Source organism: Venturia canescens, chromosome 11 (genome assembly GCF_019457755.1).
Source record: "Venturia canescens isolate UGA chromosome 11, ASM1945775v1, whole genome shotgun sequence".
Taxonomy (NCBI): Eukaryota; Metazoa; Arthropoda; class Insecta; order Hymenoptera; family Ichneumonidae; genus Venturia; species Venturia canescens.
In genome coordinates, this window is record NC_057431.1 from 1550626 (window position 1) to 1562470 (window position 11845).

At 34.0% G+C, this 11845-nt stretch overlaps 2 long non-coding RNA genes across 2 annotated transcripts; one reads left to right on the forward strand and one right to left on the reverse strand.

The window, feature by feature from the left end:
* Positions 1–3849: 3849 nt before the first annotated feature.
* Positions 3850–6306, reverse strand: LOC122418114 (uncharacterized). The gene is made up of 5 exons (XR_006262435.1): positions 6181–6306; positions 5885–6091; positions 5407–5528; positions 5064–5263; positions 3850–4640 (listed from the first exon to the last, which is right to left on the reverse strand). It is a non-coding gene; the product is annotated as an uncharacterized lncRNA (long non-coding RNA).
* A 3227-nt stretch (positions 6307–9533) lies between these two features.
* LOC122418178 (uncharacterized) lies at positions 9534–11013 on the forward strand. The gene is made up of 3 exons (XR_006262461.1): positions 9534–9864; positions 10062–10213; positions 10352–11013. It is a non-coding gene; the product is annotated as an uncharacterized lncRNA (long non-coding RNA).
* The last annotated feature ends 832 nt before the right edge of the window (positions 11014–11845 follow it).

The following is an 11845-nucleotide window of genomic DNA, read 5'->3' on the forward strand; positions in this document are numbered from 1 at the left end:
CAATCCCCGGTGAGAGAATTTTGGTTGCAACCAATGAGAGGTGAGAAAATTTCTAGGCCAATCACATTCAACAATAAATTCAGGGAAGTTGGCGGAAAGCAGCTGTGGAAGGACCGAGAGATCGAAAGTCACTAGCCGAAATTTCATGTTATGTTGACGTTTGAGGTTATGATCCTCAGAGTGCTGTTTGCGTGCGGATTGTATGTTGACGTTTGAGGTTATGATCCTCAGAGTGCTGTTTGCGTGCGGATTGTAAATAAATGAAAAGTGGAAGGATTAATCAACAATGACGTGATTATTTCATTTTATATCAATGAGGTGATTATTTTTTTAATAAAATGGTGGTAATGAAAAAGTTCAAGCACGGTCAAAGTTGCTCCCGATATTTTATTTGGAATAAATACACCCGGCACATTTCGAGTATCGGTATTTTTATAGAATCATCATTTCGACATGTAATTAAAAAAATAATGAATTTGCGTTCACCGGATACAGATTTCTTACAGGAATGTAGAGCCATCAACAAAAATAAGGCCAAACATCTTTCTATCAAGCTGGCAGATGGAATGTATGATGAAATCCTGAAATTAGCTCTGAAGTTGAAATGCAAAATTTATCCATTCCAGATAATAAAGTATAAACGAGAATAAACAGTATGGTCACCAAAAATCAGATGCGACAACTTCCCATGAAACAGAATCGATTATGTTGTATAAAAACAAGGAAAAAAATTATGATTTTTCAGAAAGTTAAAGTATAAACGAGAATAAACAGTATGGTCACCAAAAATCAGATGCGACAACTTCCCATGAAACAGAATCGATTATGTTGTATAAAAACAAGGAAAAAAATTATGATTTTTCAGAAAGTCCTGGATCATCAAATCTATTCAAGGTTTATTTCCTCAAGCAAAAATTTAATCCAACTATGAATAAAAATCAAGTGGCCAAACAGGCGAAAATTTTACTAGAAATTGATAAATCTCATAAAGATAGAAGTCCGACTCTGCCAGCTTCAATTTCTTTCCTTGAAAACTCTGAAAATTTTTACATGACTAAACTGTCTCATTCGGATGACAGCAAACAACGAATCGAGTTTGTGTTGGGTACCACACGAGGCCGAGCCAAGAGAAATAAGTTTGTGGTAAATATATATTGTATCCCTTTATTTAGTTATATCATTTCGACATGTAATTAAATAATTTTCTGTTTTTCCAAATTGAAGTTTGTGAGAATGAGGTTTCTCGGAGAAAACAATCGCCGTCCGTTGAATATGTTTGTCGTAGATTTTGACTGGACAATTGTAGTCGATATGGAGAACGTTTTACGGCTGGAGAAAATGTCGAACATCCCGGCTGGATTCCCAGAGAGAAATGGTATCTGACTCTCATTTTTTTTTAAATCCACAAGCCCAGCGTCAATGGCTCGTTGTCTATTGTCAAACTTTTCAAAAAATAAACCACTCGATAATATTCTCGGATCAATCAATAACATTCTGGCTCATTTTAATACAATGGGATCAAAATGTACGTTTTAAAAATTATTGAATGTTCAAATATTTCAGACTATACATGCCACTAGTTTGCAGTTTTGTAATTGCGTCACTTTGGGTATTTTTAACGTCCACGTAACGATGATTGCTAATTCGGAGAACTTGACCGTTCAACATCTCGAATCTAAATAAGAATGAATTGAAGGTGACAATTTTTCACTTTCCTGGTCAAATTATTGCCGGAGCTGATGACTCTTTGAAACTGCGAAAAGCATTTTTAGTGCAAATTTTATTTCGATTTGTCATTTTCTTTATTCATTCAAATTTTATTCAACGATTTCATCTTGATTTTTTGATATTCATTGAAATACCGATTTTTCGTTTTCTCTAAAATTTGATTTTGATTTTGAACTCCAAATGTATATAAATGAAAAATAATTCAAGATTATGAACTCCTATTTTACTCAAATTTGATTTTTATGTGCAGAATTTGATGGTGAAACTTCAGAAAGTTTGTCAGGATTTGAAAGACTCGCATCCCCCTCTCGACTCGGTCAGAGAGGGTCGATTTTACGCTGCGAAACACAACGATGATGGTTTTTGGTATCGGTGAGTAATGCGACAGAATAAAAACCCAGAAAAAATTCTCAGTGCACCGATAAGTTAGTTTTAAATCTCGGAATATCGTTCAATGCGAATTCAGCTCGAGTCTTGCATTTAACGAGTTTTTTTATTTTTCTCTTTTCAGTGGCTGCGTGCTTAACGTAAACGGCAAGCAAGTGTCCACGGTTTACTTGCTGTAATGTTTTGCTCGAGGATGTATCGTAACAATTCCGTTTGAAATTTGAAGAGCTCCAGATTATTTGTTTCAAAGAGTAAGACAGAAATCGAAGAAATCGAAGTTTGACAGCGTTCCATCGAACTATCATTATTTCGAGTGTCTTAAAAATGGGGAATAATTGTGAGAATCAATAACAATTCTCGAAGGTGAAGGAAAAAATTTAAAAAGTTGCCAACTGTCTGGTGTGAGCCTTATACAGATTTATTTCTACATTATTTTTGTAAATGTTATGAAAAAAAATTTTAACGCAAATGGTTTTGTAATTTCTCTGATTTCCCAGATTCCTTCATTCATGAATAAACTTAGTTTTGCAAATCAATTGAAAAAAATCCATTTTTATGTCTATTTTTCGAAACGTTTCAATTTACATATTTGTTTGGGTTTCTCTTTTATTCAGCCACATTGCGTTGCTTTACTCTATTAATTTTTATGATTAAAAAATGAAGTGAAACAGTAGAATTTAGATTTTCAAAATATGACTCAAATTTCAGAGCCATTTTGGTTACGAGTTTCGCTATAGAATTAAGCATCGTGATCATCATGATGGATGCATATGATCAAATCATAACAAATAAAGAATAGAAAATAGCCATGGAATTGGATCAAAGTTTCACAAAACGATTATAAAAATCATATCAGATTGCTCATCGTATAGATATGAATATCATTCTTCCACGATATATTTAAAACCACAGGGGTGTCTCTGTTGTTCCACGATTCTTATGGTGTAGAAAACAGCTTTTCTCTTCTGACTTATTGGCTTGTTCCGTAGTCAGATAGATTGAAGATAATGGATTTTATTATGCAGTACTAAAATAAAATCATGACGCATATATCAAATAGAGTTTCTTTCATTAGAATTCCACCAATTTTTCTTCCATCCAATTGAACGCTTTTTCTGAACGTATTGCCCGTAAGGTTCTTTTGTGTAAGGAATCTAATTTTCTACGAAAATATGTAAGTAATATTGCATTGTAATTTTTCCTCAAGAGTTGTATCTCAATGTTTAGATTTACCATCATTTTCGTATCTGGAAAACCTCCAAATGCAATACGCTTCGCGAAATGTTTTAACTCCGATAATTTAAAATCTTATAAATCAATCACCTTCCACTTAAACGGAGCGTACACAAAAAAAAACATCCAAGAATTCAACAAAAGATATGTCGAGAAGCTTTGTATTCACTCCAATATATTACAAGTACGTGCACTACTCGATCGAAAACTACATTCTCAAACGCGTCAAACTCTTCGATATAACCAACTGAAGAAATCTCTAATTGACGCCGGATGGGAGGGTATAATAAGACATTCTATTTCCAACAATCATAATAACCAAAAATAATAACGGAGCTAAACAATATCCTTCATTGTGAAAAATTTGAGTTTTTAAGTGAAAAAAAGTTATACACGCAAATCAATGTTCAAGTATTTGTAATTTTAGAGACCATATCGATATGGGTGCTAGAATGACCAACAGATTGAAATAAAAAGAACTTGTCATACTTCAGCCAAATTTTATTTCACAGATCATTGGTATTAAACGATAAAAAAAACTTTCATTGACAAACATGAAAAACTACGCTACAAGAAAAAGATAAACTTGCAAACATTTTTGGAGAAGAAATGAAACCTTAATGAGATCAATTTATTAGTTTATTGAACCCTTTCTTTTTCTGTCCTTCTTATTTCCTAGGTGTGCTGAAAAATTTGAGTAAAAATCGCGAGGAAAAAACCCGAAGCTTTGGACTTTTCATTTATCATCGCACATTGGTAAAGAAAAAAGTTAGAAAACAAAAAAATGTAAAACAAAGTACGTGAATCTACAAAATAATTTCGAACTTGAATCTCGCGAAATTCAAATTGCGAACGCTTAAAATACTGTACTCGCGTATTCTTCTTTTCGAATTGTTAAGAAGACGTTTACATAGAAAAAAAGCTGCGACAAATGCTTTGTTTCCTGCACATGATTTTCAGTCGCATTCAGTTTTCTTCATTGCATCATATTTTTAGTCATCAACTGTTGAAGATTGAGCAGGACATTTTGGCTCGAAGGCAAATAAGCGACATTTCTTGACCGCAATAATTGGCTTCGATTCTTCTCAATTCGACGAGACCATCATCCGCGTCTCCGGGCAATATTGCCAATAAACTGGCCGCCTGGGCGTCACCCTCGGCGCTGATAATCGACGCTCTCTTTTGCTGTTCTGCTCTCTTTCTACCAGGAAACGATCTTTTTCTGCGTCTTGCTGTGCTACTTGCTCCAATTCAATCGCCTGACTGAAGTCTTTGCCGAATGTCAAGTGTGTCTGTGGAGAAAATATCATTGATAACATTGGGATTTTTATATGAACAAAAAATAAAATGTAATTGAGTCGTTCCCATGAAAAATTAGCAATATTCTTTCTAATAAACTTTGACTTTATTCTATAATTAGTAGAAGAATTAACTACTCGTAGAAGTTTTTTTATCACTCCAAAACTGTAACGATATTAATTCCGATTGATAAAATGAACAATGTTAAGATATGTATTTTCGTAAAATTAAAAATCTTTTAAAAACATTTGTTCCGTCATAATTATTTGCATTCTTGAATGGATTGAAATTTAAATATTTTTCTCTAAGGCTTTTCGAATATATTCTACCTATACTTGGTGGCTACTCTTCTGACTTGTTACAAGAAAAAAATGCATAGTGATAAATGGGTAAATAAGGAAAATAGTTGTACTTACTTTCAATTTTCTTGGTTGTAAGCAACTTGATGGTTCGATGGAAAGCTGTCAAACTTCGATTTCTGCCTTGCTCTTTAAAACAAATAATCTGGAGCTCCTCAAACTTCAAACGGAATTGTTACGATACATCCTCAAGCAAACCATTGTACGGCAAGTAAACCATGGACACTTGCTTGTCAGTTACGTTAAGCACGTAGCCACTGGAAAGAGAAAAATAAAAAAAACTCAATAAACATTGCAAAACTCGAGCTGAATTCACATGGAACGATATTCCGAGATTTGAAACTAACTTATCGGTGCACTGAGAATTTTTTCTGGGTTTTTATTCTGTCACGTTACTCACCGATACCAAAAACCATCATTGTTACGTTTCGCAGTTTAAAGTCGACCCTCTCTGACCGAGTCGAGAGGGAGATGTGAATCTTTCAAATCCTGACAAACTTTCCAAAGTTTCACCATCAAATTCTACACATAAAAATCAAATTTGAGCAAAATAGAAGTTTATAATCTTGAATTATTTTTAATTTATATACATTTGGAGTTCAAAATCAAAATTAAATTTTAGAGAAAACGAAAAATCGGTATTTCAATGAATATCAAAAAATCAAGATGAAATTGTTGAATAAAATTTGAATGAACAAAATAATTTCAATGAACATCAAAAAATCGAGATGAAATTGTTGAATAAAATTTGAATGAATAAAATAAAATGATATATCGATTTGCACTAAAAATACTTTTCGCAGTCTCAAAGAGTCATCAGCTCCGGCAATAATTTGACTAGGAAAGTGAAAAATTGTCACCTTTCAATTCATCCTTACTTAGATTCGAAACGTTGAACGGTCAAGTTCTCCGGATTAGCAACCATCGTTACGTGGACGTCAAAATATTCAGACTTCTCCGATCTTCGAGGTCAGATAGGCCTTCGCGTATTCTTCGATATCGAAAGTGCTTCAAGCGAGCTTCGAGAGTTAATTCACTCAACGAGTTTTGTGGATTTCACATTGTTGATTCCGTCCTCGTCGATACTGTAATACCAAAAGTGACGCAATTACAAAACTGCGAACTATAGTGGCATGTCTATAGTCGGAAATATTTGAATACATTTAAAACTCACATTTTGATGCCGTTGTATTCATGAGCCAGAGTGTTATTGATCGATCCGAGAATATTATGGAGTGGTGATTTTCTCCATGACCATGTGTCCTCTAAAAATTCTTCGATTCCTGGGTTTTGTCTGGTCTTGTCACACTCACAACATGAATTATATATAGGTTACGTTCGTCGCTAAGCGCCACAACGGGATGATTTTGACAACATTTGATTTATCCATTTCTCGGATAAACAATGATCAAACAAACGTTCAAACAATATTATTTGTTTCAAACAAACGATTCCGAATCGATTGGCGTGTGAAAAAATCAATTTTAAAACAGTAGCGGCTAATTTAACGCTATTTTTTGTTTCGTTTGTTTGTCAACAAATATTGTCAAACAAACGTTTAAATGAATCAACCATTCACAAACTAACGCCAAACAATCAGAATGAATAAAAAAACAATGGTAAAAGTCAAAATCGAGGGGCTAATTTTATATAGCTCCTTACAACCCTTACAACGGTAGAGCGATTGTCAAAAAATGCGCGTGCGCACAAATCAAATAGAAAAAGACGTTAGCATAGATGTACTTCTCTCTCGGAACGGTCGGACCCGTTAGTATGCCGTTAGGACAGTCTGAATTCGTTGAGAACGTCAAACGACGTGCTCTAACATTATTTTTCCATCTTTATTATTTTACAGTTGTCAAAAAAGGGGCATTTCGAGGATTTTCATTATCGCTCCCTTTTGTTTCACCTTATTCCTTTAACCGTGTGTATTTTTCATTGACATAAAAATAGATGAAAGAAAAAGGAAGAATGTTATCATAACCCCCAAATCTCGGGGTAAATTGTTTTCAGCATCTGCACTTTGCGATGGACTCGAAGATAATAATTTACGGTGAGCTTGGTTAATTTACATGCAAACAAGGAAAATTAATATTTCGAACGTTTTCGAAAATTTGGTGTCTGTATCTGTTGAGATGAAAATCCGTAATTATACATGAAAAACCAATAGATACACAAAAACCAAAAGATGGACATGAATTACCATCTATAGGGTCACTGAGAATAGCGGCAAACATAATATTGGGTAAGTATTTTTTTAAATTCACAATTCCAAAACTACCGGTGAGTGTGAAAAATACTTTATCAATAATTCAAGTGTGTTTACGAGACAGAGACTGGGAAGAACACAGTGATAAGGCTGTATAGTCAATGTACAACAAAAATGATCTCTGCATTATGTATTTCACAACGATAATGAGATTTTGGATAATGAGATTTTGGATCAAATTTCAAACATTGGACACACAAAACAAAATATCCATGTTTCAAATTGCCAAGCAATTGAAAATTCCTGAATGGATCGTCAATCTGAGGCACGATAAGGCTCATGGACATGAATTACCATCTATAGGGTCACTGAGAATATCAGCAAACATAATATTGGGTAAGTATTTTTTTAAATTCACAATTCCAAAACTATCGATGAGTGTGGAATATACTTCATCGATAATTCAGGTATGTTTATTAGACAGAGAATGGAAAGAAACTATTGATGAGACTGTATTGCTAATGTATTACGAAAGTGATCTTTGCCTTATGTATTCCACAACAATAATATGATTTTTGAATCAAATTTATTTATTGTGAAATCGAGTAGAAGTACATAAAACAACATAGAAAAGAATCATCTTATATTTCAGTGATTATCACTATGAAGTTTCAATAATATTTGATCGGACATTTGATTGTCCTTTGATTGAGCTTTATTTACAGTTGAACCGAAAAAATAAAATGATTGCATTTGACTATTAGGAAATGATTTTATATGCGAAATATTTTATCACAATTTCAAAACTATCAGTGAGTGTGGAATATACTTCATCGATAATTCAGGTGTGTTTATAAGACAGAGAATGGAAAGAAACCATTGATGAGACTGTATTGCTAATATATTACGAAAGTGATCTTTGCCTTATGTATTCCACAACAATAATGTGATTTTTGAATCAAATTTATTTATTGTGAAATCGAGTAGAAGTACATATATCGGAAACAACATAGAAAAGAATCATCTTATATTTCAGTGATTATCACTATGAAGTTTCAATAATATTTGATCGGACATTTGATTGTCCTTTGATTGAGCTTTATTTACAGTTGAACCGAAAAAATAAAATGATTGCATTTGACTATAGGAAACGAAATATTTTATTAATTATTGATTCTAATACATATGGGTTAAAATCAGGTTCAAAGAAGCATTTTTTTATTTACAGCTTTGGAATTGTTAGATTTTTGTTTCGTCATATTGAAAAAAAACAAAATTTCTTTGTCACGTTGTGTTTCGTTTTTAGTTAGTTACTTTTCTAACAAAAAAGTTGATTTTTTCTGGAACCGAAAATTGCAGGTTGTGCTCGGGCTTATAACATAACGAGGCTCCAGTTCAAGACTCGGGAGGAACTCCAACTCATGCCACAGATTCAGAAATCTCATTGCTTTGGAGGATGAGAATGAGGCGAGCGACTCGAAACAGGGGATTTCCCCGGGACCGGATGTTGAGCTATACCCTTCGATTCTCCCGAATTTTCGTATCGAGCTGGTTAAACAAGGAAAGGTTGAAAAAATTGATAAAATACAATATTTGAAATTGTCTAATACTCATGATGGTTGTTTGCAACGTCAAATTCACGATTGTCTGTAACATTTTGACTTTTGTTGGTGTTAACGGAATCGACTAACCGAGCGTACGAAATTTTCTAACCAATTGATATAAATAAAACTGGTGTTTCAACACTGGACACTATTTCCCCGTTCTTTTTTACTTGCTTTTTTCTGTCTCGTAATGCACTCTTTTCCCACAGGCTCTCATTGGCAGCGACCACAATCCAGCTATCGTGAAAGAAAAAATTGTTAAGGAAAACGAAAGAATACCAACCGATAACGACGATAATCTTCATCGGGCGTATGAATTCTTTTCTGAATATTACAAATCACCAAATTTTGGGCCAATGCTGTGAGTTGAAACATTTGTTTTATTCTGTGGCGAACGACGAATTTTCGAAGTTGTTAGGATAGAAGGATGACTCGATTTTGAAAAGAGTGATTTCGAAGTTAATAGGATCGAAAGATGACTTGATTTTGAAAAGAGTCATAATAAAATAAATTTTGTCACGTTTTTGAAGAATAAAGTTGGAAAACTAATATTCGAGCTCACTTTAGATGGAATTGACTAAGCGATATGAGCACGGAAGTCAACGCAGTAAATTAAGCTTCAAACTGAGATTAATAGCCATTATTCATCACAAAACTGTGTGCTGTTATTTTGTGGTGAAAAATAATTTTATTTAATTACAGATTGGTTATATGATACTACTCTTCTCGTATTGCATTCTCATCCGCATGGCCGATTGTCCATCATGGGCTGAAATTTATGAGATTGCATACATATGCACACTCGGTTGTGAAAAAGTACGAGAAATCGCGACATTCGAACCCGCCAAATTATCGCACAAGTTCAGCGTCTGGGCGTGGAAAATGGGGAATCCTTGCGACGCAGCGGCAATAATATTATTCCAAATCGGTCTCATATTACGGTTGTGATCGGGTACTTTCGACATTGCACGTGGCATGTATTGCATCGATTGTACTTATTGGTATCTTCGAATCCTCAATATTCTCGGTGTCAACAAATATTTGGGTGAGAATTTATCTATTCTCTTATCATAAGTAACTTGAGATATAATTTTATTCATTTGTCAGGATATTTTAGTCAAAAGTGATTGAAAATATACATTTCGAATCATTCAAAGTAGCAATTCAGCTCGTGAATTAGCAATAAGCTTTTTTTCTCGATGATTAATCAAAAACATAATTATTCTTTCCGCATTTTCTTAGATCCTCTGGTTACGATGATGGGAAAAATGGTGAAAAATAGGATATGCTTCGCGGTCCTGTTGCTGGTCGTGCTGATAAGTCTGGCGTAGCAAGGCAAGCTATTCGGTTTTCAGTTTCCGAAAAACGAACCGAAGTGGTAAATTGTGAGAGATGTAAGTAGAATTTGCTTAAATACTTTTGTTGTCGAAAGTGCTTCAAATGTTTTGAACGTTTCAATTGTATTTGTAAAAATTCACTATCAAAAGGACAACACGTAAAGGCAAATGAACTAAGATTTTTTTAATTTCTAGTTGGTCGAGTTTCGAATTCGTAAGTTAGAATTGAACCAGCCGCTACTAGCGCATCTGGGTGTTATCCATCGTTTCATGGCGACGTACATGCCGAACGATGGTCTTGGGAGTTTGGACATCGAGATCCAGCATACATTAAAGAGCATTATTCACGGAGTATTTTACGACAGATCAACCACTGTTCCAATTTCGCATTCCACACTCTGTTGATTTGTTTCCTTTACATCCGTTTATAGTCTCATTTTTGCTGCGAGTCCCAGTCAAGTTTTGTATAATTTTAAAGTGAGTTCAATTATGTTCTTTATTATTACAGATTACAGAACGGAAAATAAGTTTGATCAAAAAATTTGATGATAATTTTTAAAAGTTACCGACGGCCGATAATTCACTGATGTTCAGTAAAGGTAGTGGGATTTGGCTGGGATTCCCCCAGCCAAATTCTTTCACTGTCATATACGTTCTATTTATTGATTATCAATTATTTCCGTTAAAATTTCTGAATGCCAGCATCGCTCAACAATCGCAAATGTTCCGAATTTTCAACATTTATCCAACTGTCATTTTCTCGGATAGATAGATTATTTTCTCGCGTAGATCATTCTCACAGAATAAGACTTCTTAATAATTATATACGAAAATTGAGAAAAAAGACAACACGGAATTAGGAGATTAAGAAAATTATGAAAACGAAAGATTTATAACTTTATATCAATTTATTATTTATTTTGAAATTAAAAAAAAAAAACACCGGGACATCATGATAGGAGATTAAGAAAATTATGAAAACGAAAGATTTATAACTTTATATCAATTTATTATTTATTTTGAAATTAAAAAAAAAAAAACACCGGGACATCATGATGAGCCTAAAACAGATAAAAATGAAAAACAATGAGAATACTGTGCGAATGATTTTTTTTTTTGAAAATAAAATGTTAATTGTCTACATATGTGTTCAATTATGTAAATTTTCCTTACCTCGTCCCCGGCCGCCACGACCACGTCGCTGATGACCGCGGTACCTTTCGGCCATTATCGTCCCCACCCGCTCGTTGAGCTGGGCGACAAAGTTTATTTTCATTTGCTGGCGGACCCGCCAGCCCGCTCTCGTGCCTCGATCTAAAATTGACAAATAAATTGTTTTAAGGATTTTCGACGGGAAACAGAAGTAATTTTGAGAAAAATCTGCCTTCATATCCTGGCATAAACTGCCCAATGAATACAATAAAAACTATCTAACGCATAGAAAACCAAGATTTTATATTTCAGGTTCCGCATAGCCACATGATGGGTCAGTTACACCAAATCTAATATATAGAAAACTTGAAGTTCCCCTGCTTGGTGTACAATTAAACACAATGCTAACATAGCAAGTACTGTGTTGTATTGTATCAAATGTGCCCTGTAAAAATGGATAAGCACCTTGGTTTCTCATTTTGGGTACAGCGTACACCTTGTAGAGGGTCTTCGCAGTTAAAAATTCATACCGAATAG